At 35.6% G+C, this 19870-nt stretch overlaps 1 protein-coding gene and 1 pseudogene across 1 annotated transcript in view; one reads left to right on the top strand and one right to left on the bottom strand.

Moving 5' to 3' along the window:
• UBL3 (ubiquitin like 3) overlaps positions 1–19870 on the bottom strand; it is a 428822-nt gene that overhangs the window by 109245 nt on the left and 299707 nt on the right. The gene's annotated exons all lie outside the window — the stretch shown is intronic.
• LOC149413522 (large ribosomal subunit protein eL37 pseudogene) lies at positions 18341–18743 on the top strand (annotated as a pseudogene).

Genomic DNA, 19870 nt, shown 5'->3' on the forward strand with positions numbered 1-19870 from the left:
ATTTGCTAAATTTCGGCTTGTGTAGCCGTTATAGAAATATTATTAGGTGTGTTAAAGCTATCTGATTTCAAACGATTCAATTATAATTGAGTCAGTTTTCAGGCCACAAAGGAAAGAGGTACACACCGAGTACTTGTTGGAACCTAAAATTCACAGTTTGTAACGAATCTTAGACATTTTATGTGGGTTGTGCCTCTTTGTATGTATTCTAACGGTTTAAGGCGACAAATATAACTTAAATAAATCTTCTTAAATAAGCAATTTGTAAATTCCGTCATCCCTTTGATGGACCATCGGATTTACGCAATAATAACAAAATTCTACGAATGTACCTCAATTTATATAAATGGTACAGTAATAATACTATAAATCCCATAAATCTTATTGAATAAGACGCAAGATTCGTCTGTTTAGTACAGAATTCAAGAAGTGTGGACGTGTAGCCTCACAGGCTCCGCAACAATTTTGGTTTCGAAGTCCGTCTCCCCACGGGTCGGTAAGCAATCGACAGAAAATTAAGTTCGCTATAGTAAGGTAACGGTCTGCAGCCCAGTTCTATGTGGAGCTTTTCGACGCAGGGTCTTGCAGCATTCGGTTTATGTCGATTGCTTATCGACCCGTGGGACGATGGGCTTAGTTTCACACACTTGTGGTATTATGCCGTGGTATTATTGCGCTACCTACTTCTTGATAATAATAATAATAATAATGGGATGACTTGTATAGCGCCGTTTTTGTGCAAAATCACCTCAAGGGCGCTGTACAAATTTACTATACATTTCTACAGTGATCTATTTTATTTAGTCACCTAGATATCTTATATAATATAATTTTGTGTATTTATCTTTTCCTTTTAAAATGTAATTGTTATTTATTGTATTTTTTAAATATTTTCCTACTAGATGTATGAAAAAATTTGCATACATCTAAATAAAGATTCAAAAACAAAACAAACAAAAAACTTACTATTTATGGAGATTATATACAATACAATACTTACCTGGTAGGTCACTTGAGATTAACACTTAATTAACATTATCTAATTGTTTATTAGCGAAATTTGGATACAGGATTTAGGACATAATTGGAAAATTGAATATAACTGGACTTTCTCTTAGGAATGGTATATTTAATTTAAGGGTACGACAGCTTAAAAAGGTAATTTTTTAGTTTAGACCTGAATTCTGTTGGGCTTGTTATGGATCTTATTTCCGGAGGGAGTTTATTCCAAGCCTTCGGCCCAGATACTCCGAGAGCGCAATCACCAAACTTAGTATTTAGCTTGCGCTTAGGTTCTATCAGACTGCCTACAGCTGATGATGTTGCTGATCTAAGAGTTGACTGCCTCAGACCAGTGTTTTCCGGGACGCATAGTTCAGAGATGTAGGGTGGGGCCATTTTATTGATGGATTTAAACACCACCCACCACAGTTTGTACTGGATTCTTTCAGGGCACTTGAGCCAGTGAAGGTTACGAAGGTGTTCTGAAATGTGCGAATATTTTGAAACCCCGGTTATGAGCCGTGCTGCTGCATTAAACACTGATCTTAATCCAAAAAATGTGTTTTCCTCCCACAACGTGGGTCTCTTCAAACCTAAGGATCACTCCTTTTTTCCTCAACAAGACTCTCCCTACAGCATCGCCATAAGCCTTTGTCCTATTTGTAGTTAAATAAAAATTAATAAAAAAATCAGGTCATAAAACAAGCTCAGAAAAATTTATACGCATTATTCAATTACGATATTATGTAATCCCGTTCGATTGTTTACAAACGAAGTGCTCATCTATTGTATATTTAATCGACGGGCTGAAATCCTAAATAGCGTGTTTTCCGTTTCTATAATAATTTGTATTCCGTCCCGCCTGTCGCTTTGTTCCCTTTGATGTTATTTGAAGGAGAAATAATAATTATCATTCGGGTTCTGCCAAAGCCTCTGCCTCCAGTACTTACCTACCGATTGGACCAAATTGGGAGGACGCGAAGCTATTTCATATACTCTATAGACCGCAGTTATTATAGCCATACTTTAATCGTTGAGATAGGAAAATAATAATGTTGTAAATTCATCAGTAATATTATAACATAATAAGAAGTTACCGAGAAACTAGTATAAAATAAAGGTCTACGCGATCGGAACAGTCTACTCGACTTGGTGGTCTAGCACGGACGATCGATAAAGCACTATGTCAATAAGATATTGACGAAATCCGTCATCTATGGTCAGTTAGCGATATTTGCGAGCACGGCCAGAATATGATTCCGACACTTTATGGTACGTATATTTACGAACCGAAACGCGAACTACGTAATCGGAATTCCATTTGCGGTTGCTTCATTCCTTTCCAATAAGTTTGGGTTCAGTTCGTCAGTTCGGCTAGAGTATGTATACGTAGCATTAGGGCAAGTAAACTCGGCCACCCTGGCAAATCGGCAATTGCCAAGCAATTAATTGAACCCTGCCATTATTTAAGATTTGTTACTGAAAGTCCTGGGAAGACCCGAAATACAATAAAGCACGCCTAATCACAGAGGCGATTGAAATTCATAAAAATCCCATTTATATTTAAAATGACAGGGCTTGGCTCAATAGTTCTTGGTATCCGGTAATTGACGGCTACACCAAAACTAAACGAAGAAAACCACTTTAAACTATACTGTAAAACCAGCTCCTGGTCGATTAGAATTGGCAACACGGTATCACATCTACATACATAAGCACACACTTCACTGCAATCTTTACACATCTGACCTAATGATGGATACTGTAATGCCGTCCGAAACGTCAGCTAAAGAAGGAGGTAACACAACACGGCATAATACCCCAAAAATAAATAACTATACGATGTTGAATGATGTTGAAAATGATTATCGCGTTAAGGAGAAATTACTCCAAATCTGTTGAATAATCATTTATTTATTTTATTTTTATAGATCGGAGCCAGAGACACTAAGGCACCCTTAATTGGGGTATGTTGTACGCCTGAAATTAGATGGGAAGGGAAGGGAAGGAAGGAAAGTAGGTAAGGTTAGGTTAGGTTAAACACGGCTAAAACCATATCAAGCAACGTTTTGATACTGAATGGTGGTCTTACACCAGTGCTATACTGAAGGTACCTCTCTGGCATTTTAGCATCACAAATGAGGTAAAAAAACTAGCCAGCACACGTGATTAATTAGCTCGTTCACATCTCGAGGACACCTGTTGCTATTCAATTACGGGTTACAATGAGAAAGACAAAATAACTCAACACAAACGACATAAAAATCGTGCAGGACCTACGCGATGTTTACTTAACGTGTGAACAATAAAGCACTTGTACGAAGGGTGAGTTTGAAAAACAAATACACAGTTTCGTACAACACGCGAATAAATAAATACATTTCTTCCAAAATCACAGCGAAGCAAAACTGTACGTTTCTCATTTGATGTTTATACCATACTTACTCGTACACCTCGTGAATCCCATTTTACTGGAAAAATTCAGGAGGCTGCAGAATGGATTAACTTCGAATGTAAAAATGGACAAAAAAGTAGAGCTATGAATTTTTGTATGACTTAAACATACAATAATTTATTTTATTGCTTATATATTCCTTTCCAACTGAAGCATCTAAAAATCTGACTTATGTCATTTGATTTCGCAACCTCCTTTGAAAAAACCTGATCGACCCGATAACATCAAGTTTTCTGTATGCGAAAGATTTAACCATTCTCGAACCACCTCAACACATCCCAAATCAGTCGAAAACAAGAGAGAACAAAAAGCGAGACAGATATTCGCAGATATTCCGCTTTGCAATAAAATCCAAATAAATGGAATATTTTTGAACGTATCCGAAAACTAAAAACACTTTTAGAAAGGTAAAGAAATACGCTTTCATATTTTATTATTAGAAATAAACATATATTTTTTCAAATATTAAAATTTTGACTGCAAACCTAACTGAAGAAATAAAAAGGCTAACATTACGTTTTTTGTAAATAAAATTTCTGATAAATCAAAAATATTAAAAAACACACTTATTTTATTAGAAAAATGTATTACAAACGTCACAGTCACCTTACTTTATGTCGTTTAATATAAAAATATTCAATAAAATATTCTCATAAGTTTTTATCAAATTGCGATCGGTATCTTTGGTTTCATAGAGGTGAACATTGTAATTATTTTGTTGTTAATTTTGAATATAAAGCACGGTGTTTTCTCTTTCTAACCATATTTAGACCATATTTCTCAACACAACAGTAAGGAAGTTACGACGATTTTATTGTGAGATCACGTTGTGTTGAGTTGTTCCCAAATGCGAACAAATTAGCCTACATAGATCGACATTTTTAGATATAAGCTTGAAGCTTAATAGACGTTCGTAGATATACGAGTAAGCTAAAAGCCAGAGAGAAATTTGCAGATATAAGCGTACTACCTATAAAAAAGGAAGAAAGGCGAAGAAAAAGGAGACGAACAAAGGTATAAAAAGGTTGGAAGGACGGAAGAAAGGGAGCAGCAAATGGTTCCTTTATCAGAGATCTTGGACAATTAGCCGCGGTGACAATGAGGAGCACTCGGATGCTGCGAACGCTCGAACATCTTGTGCAAGAGGGAGACGGTCTCTGGAACTTTGAATAAAGTACAGGGTGCGCCAGAGAAACTTACTTATTTGAAAGTTCAATAAAAACAAAAGCACTGTAGTTATTGTTGTAATTCTTTTTTTATTTGAAAATGCAATGTACCAAGTTTTTTTTCATACTGTCTTAAAAATTACATCTTTTAAATGGCGACCCTCATCGCGCATACACTGGTTAAGTCGTTTTTTGAAGTTCTCGTCCACTCTTCTCAGCATATCAATCGGAATATTGGCAATAGCATCGCGAATGTTGTTCTTCAGGTGATCTATGGTCCGTGGTCGATTGACATAAACAAGGGATTTCAAATAACCCCATAAAAAAAAATCACATGGAGTCAAATCCGTAGGAGGAATTTCGAAGCGAGCGCGAAAGGCACGTTGCGTAGCAACAACTGAGCGACCGTTACAAAAGAAGCTTTCGACGGCGAAGGCCCGCTGCTCTCTAGACCAGTGTTCCGCAAAGTGTGCTCCGCGGCACACTGGTGTGCCGTGGCCATTTGTAAGTGTGCCGCGAGTCCCGCGTCACTTCTTACAAAGTGCTCTGTAAATCGGTCTTTACTTTTCTGTGCGGCGCGGCGGCCGGAGGTGGCGTGGGTGGGACTCGATCGCTGCGAAGTGGCCGTGTGCTACGCCGCTACGCTACATTATCACGTGTGCTACACTACATAAGTGGGGTGCTATTGCTACATTATCACGTGATTGCGCACGAGCTATCGGGGTGCATGCGCGTGACAACATAACATTAAAAAAGATTTTAAAAGATTTCAACATAAAATTTAAAAAAGAATGGGTAGCAAAACTTGCATATCTGGCGGACATATTCGCTCAATTAAATGAGCTGAACAAAAAAATGCAAGGAAGAAATTGTAACATTTTAACGTCTTCGGACAAGATTGAAAGCTTTCGCGCTAAGTTGGTGCTATGGATCAGCCACGCTACCAATGGTAGTAACGAAATGTTTCCAAATGTCATGGCTGCCGATTCAGAAAAAAAAGTGCAGGCTTTGATAGTGAAACACTTGGAGCTGTTAGCAGAAAAAATGAACTCATATTTTCCTAAGTGTGACCTGAAACCTATGGACTGGGTAAGAAATCCATTTTCGGAAAGCATTTCCCTTGGACATTTACCAATAAACGAGCAGGAAGAATTCATGGAGCTTAAAACTGATCGGACACTAAAATTAAAATTTTCTGAAACAGAGTTAGCACATTTTTGGCTCCACGTAAAAAATGAGTATCCACTGCTGTCAAAGCGAGCTATTGCAATTCTATTACCATTTGCCACGACCTATTTATGCGAATTGGGGTTTTCAACTCTCACAACGATAAAGTAAAAAAAAAGAGAACGCCTGAGGACGATCGACGAAGAGATGCGAGCAGCGTTATCAACGATTGTTCCAAATTTTGATCGTCTGTGTTCAGTTAAACAGGCTCACATTTCGCATTAAACATCTTTTCATGTTATATTGATTTTAATAATAAATATTGTTTTTGGTAAATTTTGGTTCGGAGTGGCCACGCTTATTACGAATAATTTTTAGAAAAAAACTTTAGATATGCCGTAATTACTATAAAAGGAAACTTTTTGGCTTGGTGGCGGCGGAAAAAGATGCATTTTAATTATCAATTGCGTAAAATTAAAATTCACTTCTCGAACCGATTCGGTGACAGTTCGCGGTCATTCTTTCACTGTTATGTGATAAATATCAATCATAATTACACAAACCCGGCTAGACAAACCCTGCTTTGCCAAACAAACCATTCCAAACCTGGGATGTTTTTTTTAAATTATGATGAAATGCAGCTTTCGTAGTTTAACCTCAAAGTTCTCCGTTATTCGTAATAAGCCTAGCCAATCCTATCCAAAATTTACCTTTTTTTTTCTTTGGTGTACCGTTAAAATTTCTTGATTAGTTAGGTGTACCGTGAACATAAAAAGTTTGCGGAACACTGCTCTAGACCACAGCATAATGGCAACTGACGAGAATGGGAAACAAACTTGGGGACGTCCCCCTCCAGATGCGCCCCCTCCCGCCTCTCTACCTGCCCAACTCAAAGGTCGGAAATTTTTTCAAATAAGTAAGTTTCTCTGGCGCACCCTGTACGTTCCAGTATTTCGCAATCTTCTATTTAAAAAAATGAAGCAGCGTAGATTCGTAGATGCTGACTTGCAATCGATTCTATAGCGTAAGAGTTATTTTTTGTAAATTTATATTATCGTATCACTTAATATATTTTTACGAATATCTCAAGATGATTTTAATTACTAAATAAATTATTAATAAATTAGTAAGTAAATTACATCACTTAATGCATCTTTAAAGCTCCATAGTAAGGGTTAAAAAATAAGAAGAAGATCTTTTGAAAGGAAGATATTATGTTAGACAGAGCGCGCTATATAGAAAAAACGATTATAATTAACAGGCGTAAGTGAAAATATTCAATAAAGCATGACTTATTCAAAATAGAGCAAAATTTTTTAATATGTCTTAATTAGCGTTTAAAGAAACACAGTGATTTTTTAATACCTATAATATATTAAGTAACCGAATATATGTGTTTTTTATAACTTTAGGAGCATACTACGCGATTTTTTACTATCGAGGGAATTACTTTTTTGAACTCGTCAAATGCATAGAGGTCATCTTAAAAATTAACATATTTATATTTTTTTAAAGAGATTAACTAACTAACTAACCAACACGCCGTTTCCCCGAAGGGGTGGGCAGAGAGGACGGACCGCCAAACAACTCGGTCTTGGCACACTTCTTCCCTCAGAGATTAGGTATGTTATATTTCGTAGTAATTCGGAGTGTTGCTCTATTCCAAATATTAAACTCGGTATTAAACTTCTATTTTGAATTTTCATACTGCGCCATAAAATAGGGTAGCAAATTTATTTACAAAATAAAAGGTATAAAAATGCGGTATACTGAATATATAAATTGAGTGATATTATCAAAGTAGACACAGTGTAGGTGGGTATTCCATCTAGTATATAGGTCGGGGAACCTTCATGAGCATTACCACAAAATACATTTGAGTGGGTCGATAGAGATTTGTATGTGGGAACAGTGAGAATATAAAGAAAGTAACAATCGTGGTTCCCTTATCAGGTACAAGAGTTCTTCTTTTCTTATAAGGTTTACATGCCTAATAATGACCTAAAATTATGTTTTCAAATATAATTATATTTATATATTTTAAATTAACCCTGGGGAAAATAATTTTCCTCGGGGTCTTTTTTAAGTAAAGGAAGGAAAGAAATTTCTGGGAAGATAAAGGGCATGAGGGTTGAGTAGGAATCAAAGGATCAGTGTGTATATGAGTGACGGACATATGACTATATCCCTCCAACTACAACGCGAGGCAATGGGTCGAGAACCCAGTTGGAGCTACCAAACCAGCCTCTCACGATCTAGCACGCCACACATCTGGTGGGTAGGTTAAGTTGTAGGTGAACACACCTCAACTGATGAACCCGGGCACCCCTGCTACATCACCAAACGTAACAAAGCACTCGGGTGACCTATGACAGAGGCGTTGGTTATCCAATAAATGGTTCCCAGGGCGGCGGGAAATGTAACTCATATTCTTTATATTACAATAAAAATAATAAGAACCGACTTTGAACTGAATTGCTTTTAATTTTGTTTGTTTATTTTATCAAACGTTACTTATCATTGTCTTTTTTTGAACATTTCTTGTGCTGGCAGCGGTATGGAATTACCATCACACACCGGCCGTTATTTAAGCAAACACATGCGAAAAATCATGATTTATTATTTTTTGCCAATTTGCAATATATATTATATATACATATTTATTTATTCTATGTTGTCAACAATGTGAAAATAAATATAAAAACCCTTAGAACTTTTTACTGCTCCTTGGTTCGCCCCCATCTTGAATATGCTTGTGTTATATGGTATCCATTTTATGTTATACATATTCGTCATATTGAGTCCGTTCAAAATCGGTTCCTAAAAGGTATTGCTACGAGGCTAGGATTAGAAAGAGGCAATTACTCGTATTATGAAATTGAACAAATTCTAAGGACGGGTTGTTTTGGAGAATTTGAACAATTCATCAAATTTCAACGTTCATTTTCGGGTTCTGTGAAAGATTTTTTCAAGTTCTGTTTTTATTTCAGATTTGTCAAGCAACTAGCCTACAATGATATAGTAACAGAACTTGAGTAGGACTTTTTTGTATCACTTTAGTTTTAGCAAGGTCTTGACTTGACTTGACACTTCTATTTAATTTCTATTTTCTTATGTGTTTTTCTTGTTTGTCTCTGCTTTTATATACCATCCTTTACTCTTGCATTGTACATTGCCCCAAATCTCGTGTCGCTTTGTAATATATTGGACGTAAGTCCGTTAATTAATTAATAAATAAATAAATGTAATGTTTTAAATAAAATAAATTAAATACCCAGTCCATATTCGCAGTTTGATATATTTAGTCGTACGGCATTGTAATTAGGAGAGTGTGATTAGTGCACCATGCCAACAATAATACGCAAATGATATTTAGAAAATAATTCTCAAAAACAAATCATTAAAGGCATTAACAGCAGCGGTGACCATTTACATTGTCACCGGACCGAAAACATAACGGCAATAATTTCGCATTTTAAAACGAAAATTAATATGGCAGCCTGCAAAAACGGTGGTCGTAGTCAGTAGGCAGCTTATTCCCTCCCCTAGTGGACGGTGGTAGATTGAAAAGGCAGAAGCGGGTTAACCCGTTCGGACAAAGGGGGCGCGGGCGGCCAGAAACAAATGAATCCGAAGCGGAAACAAAAGAGAGCAGAACAGGGCGGTGAACGGGGGGAAAACACCGGATAGAAGAATACTGGATACGGCATGGAAAATATTTCATGTAAAAAAAAAATTTTTTAGAAACATTTTATGGTTTGACATTATATTGGATATAAAATAAATAAAAAAAAAACACTTGGCGTGAAATATAAAATTAATTAAGTTTTTTCCTCGTCGCGAGAGGTAATGTTATTTTATTTTATTTTACAGATACATATACATTTTTAAGTTAATAATAATATCTAATAAAAATACTGAGATTGAACATATTTATCAAGGTATGCATATTTTTAGAAACATTTTATGGTGTGACATTATATTGGATATAAAATAAACACTTGGCATGAAACATAAAATTAATTAAATGTTTTCCTCATCGCGAGAGGTAATGTAATTTTATTTTATTTTACAGATACATGTACAGTTTTAAGTTGATAATAATATTTACTAAAAATTCTGAGATTGAATAATATTTATCAAGGTATGCTTGCATATAATCCTCATATAAACGAGTGGGAACGAATTTCATTGAATTTAATGTTTGTAAAATTTATTCTTGCGTTTAATTTTCTATTTTTGACAGAAATAGAACAAAAGTAATGAACAATCCATTTATTTATATAACTTAAAATATTACGCACAGTGGTTACATATCTGCTAGTATGAAAATTACATAGCAATAAAGCTACAAACAAACTAGAGTATTTAAATTACAAAAATAGTTTGTCACTTATTTCTATATTTTTATATACAGGGTTTTCCAGTAAGAGGTATTATTTCGAATAGCTCTCTATTTCGGTAGATGGTACTTTTGAAGCTGTAATTTTTTGACATTTGACAAGTAGAAACTACGCTATTAATAAAAATGGAACGATACACGGAACAACGCATTGAAATTATTAACATTCACTTGAGTGAATCAAATGCAAATCATCTTGAGTGAATAGGCCCATTTCCACCTCGGTGGCTTCGTCAACAAGCAAAATTGTCGCATCTGGGGCTCGAAAACCCCAAGAGTTATTGTTGAAAAGCCTCTCTATCCTCAACGTGTTTGGTGCGGTTTATGGCTGGAGCAACAGTTACTGTGAATGGATTGCGCTATCGAGAGATGATTGATGATTTTTTATGGCCGGAATTGAATGGTATTGATCTGGACAACGTTTACTTTCAACAAGACGGCGCTACGTGCCACACAAGCAACGAAACCATTGATCTTTTACGATTGAATATCAAAATAATACCTCTTATTGGAAAACCCTGTATTTTCTTGTTTTTATAATGGTTGGTATTTCCTGGAAGATCTTCACCCCTGATTTGTGATTTTGACTTCTTTCGAAAGGGAAGACTTATTTCATGAATGAATGCATATTTTGAAGCGGAAATTAACCCACCTCCCGACATGCGATTGAGCTGAAATTCGGCAGAGAGACTCATTATCGACGACGACTACTTTTGGTATCAATTACGTACACACACGCAGATACATACGCATTTATCTAAAATCGGACGAAATTACAGCAGTTTAAATATTGGCAAGGTCGGTAACGCGGTTGCTCTGATTCCTGCGAAGGCAGTTTCAATCCTCATACAAACCATTTTTTATTTGTTTTTTTTTCTAAGTTTAAAAATAGATATATAGTATAGTAAAAAAAAGTTTGTTTTTTACGGGTTGATTTTTTTCTATTGTAGAGTGATTACGTTTGTATTGATATTTACGTTTCCGCATAAATTCTGAACATTGTTGGCAATGTTTAGATGCAATTCATTTAAAAAAAGAAGTATAACATTAAGGAACACAATTTGTTTATAAGATAATATAAGATTTAATTCCCTAAATATATTTTTAATTTTGTAATATTTGTTTCACCTTAGAATTATACTCATGGCTTTAATTTGCAAAACTTTTAGACTTCTTTGATTAAGGCGATGCACTACGTCGTGTAATATTTTAAATAAAGCCGCTATCAATAACAGCCCTTACGTAGATGGCGATAAGGTTTAAATTCTCGCTTAACACCATCCGCCTGTTTATATTTATGCATGAAAAAAACATGGCCAAAAAGTGCCTATTATTTTATTTTGTGGATGTTCAGGCAAAAATTTTTTTGGTCATTTTATAAATAACTTAATTTGCCATATTATACAATAAAATCATAACCAAAAATGGGTTTGTAAGTAGGAGATTTTGAACTTTAACTCTTAAACCCTACCACTCTGGGAATGTAATTATTCCTACCACGGGGTACTGAAGTACCCCACGTAAAAAATAAAATAAAATAGAAGTTTTTGATATTTCTTTAAATATTATTTTTATTATGGCAAAGTAATATGAAAAGACAGTAAAATTTATCAATAAAAACTAATAGACATATTTGCCTTTACATGAAGGACTGATTTTGTGAAGATGGTCAGCACAAATATGGCGGCGACAAGTGTTACAGACAGATCAAGATTTTATGTCCTATGTGCGCGGACAAAAGCAGCAGCGACCAGGTTTGGGATTATCAGGGACCGGCCTATGGTCTTCAATATAAATATTCAAGACTGCACGTATAGTTTCTCAGAAATCCCGGGGTAAACTTGGCCTTTGTAATTTTGCTCTCATATGAGGCTTTATGAGTGCCATTGTCAAACTCTTAGAAATTCACGCCGCTTGGTGATTTTCTCTTTATCAATTTTAGTTGACAGCTTGAATAAGACCCAAGAGTTGACATCAACAGCATTTAGCAACCCGTAGAAGAGATACATGGGCCACTTTTTGGTCTTCCTGGACGTCGAGTACTTCTTACAAAGTTGGTTGAACACATCCACTCCGCATTTGGTTTTACTATAGAAATGTATTATTTCTGGAAGGTACACTTCATTATCCTTGTCAGGGATGTCATGCATGGTGGACAGCATGATTACAATTTTATTTTTAGCTGACTTCAGAGGACAATACGATAAAAGTGTGAGAGGTCCGTCGTAGGCAAACCTTGATGTGCATTTCTCTCGATTTTTAGTGTCCAAGAAAACCGGAGGAATTTATCGTTTATTTTTCATTACAGTTCCAACTAATGTTATCCCTTTTTCCAGTAATTTCTTGGCTGTGGGTATAGACGTGAACCAATTGTTAATTGTCATATCTCATTACACTGCATACACTGTCATTACATTCATAACACATTATTAATCCATGAATGTCTCGTTATTGGGCGAAGGCCCTCCCTATCAACACTGTTACCTAACCATTATCACAAAATAAAGTAAATCATAAATAATGTGTAAACTTACCAGAGAGATGTCGAAAAACAACTTCAGTAATTAAAGTATAACTCGAAGGAAGAATTAACACTATTCCTACCACGGGGTACTGGGGTACCCCGGAACACCTGTGGACGGGACTGCACTTGCCGGGCGGTCACGGCTTTCTGACGTACTTACGCGCAAATTATCGAGAGTAGATTAGCTAGAGCGATTTTTGTAACAGTGCAATATTGTTAAAATTGTTGATATTTTAAACACCAGGGGGGTACTCCAGTACCCCAGGTAGGGTTTAAGAGTTAAAGCAGTTTTCATAGGTCTTATACATTATTTTTTTCTGGGCTTATAGAAAGACTCTAAAAAATACTCGATTATTTCAAAAGCCAAGATGTTTTCTACTCGCAGTATTTAATTAAAGCATCTGAAACATTTCTAGGCGACCAAATTTTCAAACCAAAAACACATGATTTTGCATTACTACGTAGTGCATCGCCTTAATTATAATCGAATGCAGCAAAAGAAGATCCTGCTAAAAGTAGTAAAAGATGTATCGTGACCGGCCAATGTGCGGTACCCGGTACTCGGTACCTATTCAGTAACCATGCGGATAGGGTGGGGTGGTATACATGGGCGGGTGATACGGGGGGCGGGGGGTACAGGGAGAGGATAGGAAGCAATCAGCGGGCGGGACGGACACGAGAGGGCCGGACTGCGCTGAGCCGGGTGTAATTAGTAGCTATGCCTTTCTACTGCCTTCTTTGTTGGGCGGGTTAGGTGGTTTGTAGGCCGATCGTTAGACAAAGCCACTTATTATAATAATCCACACTTTCATCCCCTTTTTTATTTCAGTTATGGAAATTTCACAAAAAAACACTAATGTTTTTTTCATGAACATGGCTGTTTTATTCGACCGAACACAGTTATCAATTCGCAAACTAACAAAACCACAGGAACTACATACAGGAAATAAAACTAAATAAATAATTACAATGAGGTTTACGAGCTTCATCTTGCTAAATGAAATATTTTATTAAAAAAGAGAAACAGTTATATTATTTAATTGATCTGATTAACGCAGTGAAAACACAAAGTACTTTCTATAAAAATATATTAAAAAATAGTACCTACCCGTTTTAAATCTCTTTCCGAGAATTCTATAGGATTTATTCGATGTTTTTGTGTTTATTTTATCAGACTCTGTTAGCATTTGCTAAACGATTTGATCAAATTACTTTATTTAAAACAAGACACAAGTATAAAGCACTTTGTGAAGAGCGCCGAAAGAAAAATTTATAAAACGGGTTTAAGACATGTAGCAAGGTATAAGATAATCCACACTTCGTTTCTTTTTCTTTTTTTTAAATTCCTTTATTTTTCCCAATTTTTACATAATACGAATAATAGGAACCCACTAAGGCGCAGCTTGTGCGTTGGTAATATATTTAAGTTATTATATTATTGTACCTTGAAAGCTACCTAGAAACCTAGTTTTAGCTTGTGTGAAAGCACTACGAAACAATATATGGTTAAAAGGCGGAGAGAACTTTTTTTTAAATTTCAAAATCTCTATATGTGTACTCATTGACCCTATACTACGACATGGGAAAAAACAAAAAATTTTATTGACCTACTTTATCTTTAGGTGGCGTCGGTTAACCTCAAATTTACAACAAAAAAACTGATTTGTGTTTAACCACGAACTTTTATTATTTTACATATCGACCGGTTTCGCATAAACCAAGCTTCTTTAAGATATAATAATAACTAAATACTAATATAGTTATAGAATATATATAGGTAGACAGGCAGAGGGAGAATATAACATTAAATAAAATAAAAATACTAGACAGAGACAAAAAATTTGAAAGAGACAACAAATTGATAATTAATAAGTAGTGGGAGGGAAATTTTTCTCCCGAAGTGTTACTGTTGCCCCCTTAATTTGTTGATAACTTTTATTCTTATTATTTACAATATATACTCCGCCACGTTGTTGTTGCTCAGTCTGTCTGTACATATAGAGAAACAATAGCGCGTGTTGCTTTTACGACCAACAGATGGCGCTGTTTTTTAAAAAACATGTTTTTACCTGTCACAGGTGGTATCTATATAATATAGGTATATAAAAACACACTCGTATTCGAATTCAACGTTGTGTCAAAATTTCAAAGCAATCGTTGAATATCTTTCGGAAAACAAAAAACGAACATTTTTATTTCTATAGATAGATAGATGTTGATACGTTTAGGACTATTGTTTCTTGCTCTTGCAACTCTTTCTCGTGATTTACGTTAAAAAAAATCTATCTTACGCTGCGTATACATTTGCGAACCGAGCCTCGAATTGTGGGGAAGGAACGAAGCAACCGCAAGCGGCGTTTCGCGCCACTTGCTGTATATATTTAAAAATTAATTATTGGATATGATGGAACTAAACTCTAAATATAATAGTTAGAAAACATTCAAGATAGCCACACGATTAGTACTAATCACTTATTAGTACCAACCTTCAATATTAATACATTATTTTATTCAATTTTCCTTTTGAAGCGCTCCACCACTCAACCCATCTTGTTGGGATAATCTCATTCAATATTCTGTCGATTTGTAAAGCTGGCGGATTTGACGAAGCCACATATTTTACGAAAGGTAAGTAGTTGAAATCTGTATGGAGCGTAAATCCTATTGCGAAAAATATTGCTAAAATATGCTACGATATGAATGAAGGTGACCTTACCTTAAGCGTAGAGCTTTTTTGGTAATTTAATCAAAATTGTTAAATCCCAGCTTTCGTTAGGCTTTGCTGCGTCCTAAAATATGGATCAAATACGGTTGTATTTTAATATCTTACATTTAAAAATATACATTAAAAAAAGTCTTAAAAATCGTCGCAACTGCTCCCAACCGTCTGGAGCCAGTGAGACTATGGCATCTCCTACTGCAACTACAACTGGCAACTCTTAGATCAGCAACATCATCAGCTATAGGCAGACTGATGGAATCTAAGCTCAAGCCAAATACCATGTTTGGTGATCGCGCTTTCGGAGTATCTGGGCCGAAGGCTTGGAATAAACTCCCTCCGGAACTTGAGATCCATAACAAGTCCAACAGAATTCAGGTCTAAACTAAATACTTACCTTTTTAAGCTGTCATCATAAATTAAATATACAGGGTGTATCGGCACGTACCCGACAAACTTTAACCAGCTATTCCTTAGCACCATATATATTTTTTATTTATTATTGTATACCATTCCTGAAAGTAGCATTCTTCTATTGCCTATAATACATCGAAATCTGTCTTATGCCGAGGAACGAATCACATTTAGGAAGGTGAATTCTGATCAAAACCTTGTACTGTAGTACCGCCAAAATAAAATTTGCTTTTCCTTTCCTAAACACGCTCATTAAAGAACATGATATATATTATTAAAATAAATACCGGAATGTTCAATTATGTCCGATTTTCCAATTATGTCCTAAATCCTGTATCTAAATTTCGCTAATAAACAATTAGTTAATGTTAATTAAGTGTTAATCTCAAGTAACCTACCAGGTAAGTATGGTACTGTATATTATCTGCATATATAATTCGTAATAACATAGATCATTGTAGACATGTATTATAAATTTGTACAGCGCCCTTGGGGTGATTTTGCACAAAAATGGCGCTATACAAATCATCTAAATATTATTATTTATACCCAATATGGCATGTTGTGAGACTTAAAGTATTGGGGTGGGGAAGGTGATGGGGGACTGGTTATTCATATCTGGTCACCAAACACGGCTAAAGCCTTTTAAAGCAGCGTATAAATTCCTAAACGTGGTCTTTCACTAAGGCGATTTCAGAAACATCAAGAATTATGCATAAAGTATCAAAAAATTATAAAATAAATACATTGGTATATTTTTTCATAACTAGTAAATTTGACGTCAGTGAATGACGATTATTTGTATTCTAAGTTCGAATTGTGAGTCATATTATATGAGGGTTTTCCAATAAGAGGTGTTATTTTGAATATTAATTAAGGAATTAATGATTTTTTATGGCCGGAATTGGATGGTATGGATCTGGACAACGTTTACTTTCAACAAGACGTGGTGGAAAATATAAATAGTATTTTTTTTACTCCAAATGTGCTAAGGAATAGCTGGTTAAAGTTTGTCAGGTACTTGCCGATACACCCTGTATACCATTCCTGAAAGTAGCATTCTTCTATTGCCTATTGCGACTTCTTCCTTTGGGGCCACGTGAAAGAGAAGGTCTACGCCAACAGCCCAGCGTCGATGCAAGACCTCAAAGATGGAATTCGTGAGGCTTAGGTGGACATAAGGCAGCCACACTTTGCAATTTGGTTATGGAAAATTTCATGAAAAGGATATGGTCCTGTAGGCGTGGTCGTGGTGGTTATTTGACTGATGTTATTTTTCACTATTAACGGCATACCTTCCTCTTTATAATGAAATAAACATTCGATCATTTATATTAAAAAATTTTCTTTGAATATCAAAATAACACCTCTTATTGGAAAACCCTATATTAAAATAATTTTCTGTTAAAATATTATATCATAGGTAGGTTTAGAAAATAAATATATTTGTATAATTTCTCACATCTAGTTGACGTCATTTGAGGTCAGTGAAATAACGATTATTATCCGAATTGTGCGTCACATTATATTAAAATATTTGATCGTAAGTAGGTTCAGAAAATAAATAAATTTGTATATTTTTTCATAACCAGTAAATTTGACGTCTTGTTTGAAATTCGAATTGTGCGTTGTATTATGTAAAAAATATTTTTCGTTCAAATATTATATTATAGGTAGATATCTGCTTTATCGCCTGTCAGAATTCTTCACAAAAAAAGTTTTAATTTTGAAAATAACATTTAACTTGAGTTCATTGAATTACATTTCACACAGGACTAACGCACAGAAATCCGAAATCAATATAAATTGAATTTCGTGATTTTTCATATTATTAAATGAGTAGGTATTTTTCATATTATTACTGACGATTTATGTTCTAAAAATGAAAAATAGATTCGTACAGTATCAAAGCAATATATAATCTGATACGATTTGAGATTTACGCGGCCGAAAGTATTAGAGTGGTTTATTTTTGGGGTGTTATGCCGTGTTGCGCTTACTCCTTCTTTCGTTTTGGACAGTATTACAGTATCCACCATAGGGGCAGATGTGTAAAACACTATTCCTATAAAACACCACTGCCCTGATGATGTACACTGTAATGCTGTCCGAAGAAGGAGGTAGCGCAACACGGCATAATACTCCAAAATAAACGACTATAGTATATAATCCATTTAAACCATTTTCAGTTAGTGATTTTATTGACATATTTAGGTTTGTAATTTACCGACTGCATAATTAAAAGCCTCCAATCCAACCCTTGTCGCCGGGGAAAAGGGATGAACACTGAACTGGAGCTACAGGATGATATAGGGGTACAGGGGGTGGGAGGTACAGATTTATGCGTGTCAAACCGCCGACAGTTAGCGCTGGTACCTACCACCCTGTAGCTAAATCTACACCCCTCCCCGTTAAACATCATAGGATAGCAGAAAGATACTTACTGCGCAGAGTGTAGCTACTGGCTAACCTAACCAACGTATGCAACACGAATACGTTCTTTTTGAAGCTGAGTGTCGGAAATGACGAAAGGAACCTCCAGCTTTGGTAAACGCCGGAATAAGACACATACCCTGTGTGGTAGGTGTGGACGCTCTTCCTATCACATCCAAAAGTCACAATGCGCCCAATGTGGCTACCCTGCCGCTAAACTGCGCTCGTACAACTGGTCCGTGAAGGCCAAGAGGAGGAAGACCACCGGAACTGGCCGCATGCGCCACCTGAAGATTGTGCGCAGGAGGTTCCGCAACGGATTCCGAGTAGGACTCCCCCCGGTACCCCGCAAGGCCACCGGAGCCGCGGGAGCTGCAGCCGCCAAGGGAGTGAAGGCCCCCAAGGCCAAGCAGGCCGCAGCCCCTTGAACTAATGTTGTATCTTCTTAAGAAATAAACCGTTTTACTCATAATAGATAATAGGGGGGATAAGAACAGGTTAGCAGGAAACGTTACTCATAATCACGAGCATGTGTTCTGCGTATATATACAGGCAGTATTAGTAGACGAAAGGTTTTTAAAAGATTCCTATTCCCCAGGAATAGGAATCTTCGTTTAAGACTGGAATTTCAAAGTAAATAATAACTAGATAATTTGTATAGCGCCTTTTTGTGAAAAATCACCTCAATGGCGCTGTACAGTTATGAATTAACTATTTATACCCCGCCACGCGTTACTGTGGCTCAGTATTTCTGTGCAGATAGATAAACAATAGCGAGTGTTGCTTTTAGGTCCAACAGATGGCGCTGTGTCACAGGTGACATCTATTTAATATAAACACACGCGTATTGGAATGCAACGTTGGGTCAAAATTTCAAAGCAATCGGTGTAGATCTTTCGAAGATTTAAGATTGTGAACAAACTAACATTTACATTTTTATATATATAGAATATAAAGCTCTCTTTAATTATGTACAGGCCACTTCAGATAAACATAGATTCATTAGAAAGTTTAATTTTGGAGAAGATTAAACAATTGTTTTTGCACGCAGATAACACTGCAATTTTAAGCTCGTTGTGCCATTTCTATCATAAGTACTGGATCTTCGAAATATGCATGTTCAATACCTAAATACAAAAAAAGGAAGTTCTAAGAGAAGCTTAGTTTCAAAGGCAATTAATTAAAAATATTGAGTCCATAATTTTTTTCAACTTTCTTGAATTTCCCGAAAATAATATCGAAGTTAATAATATTTTCGCAAACTATTATTATGTAAGTAATTCTAACTAATGAAACTCCGACTGAAAGATCCTTGAAAGGAGAAAGCCAAAAACAATTTGTTTGAAACTCTTTCTATGGGGATAACTTTTTAAAAGTCGTGAGAAATGTATATTTTTTTCATCATAAATGGAAAAAACAACCTTCTAAACTAATAGATAAAAAGTCACAAAAACTACAACTGCTTTCTAGTCAAGAAAAAATTAAAGGTATTTATTTATTTGATATTATAGAAACAAACAATACTTTGGTTACAGTGGTGAAATAATTTACAGATATTAAATATTTCAAGGTGGGTACCTACGATATG

This window comes from Hesperophylax consimilis, chromosome 21 (genome assembly GCF_061612785.1).
Source record: "Hesperophylax consimilis isolate HC1 chromosome 21, BYU_Hcon_1.0, whole genome shotgun sequence".
Classification (NCBI taxonomy): Eukaryota; Metazoa; Arthropoda; class Insecta; order Trichoptera; family Limnephilidae; genus Hesperophylax; species Hesperophylax consimilis.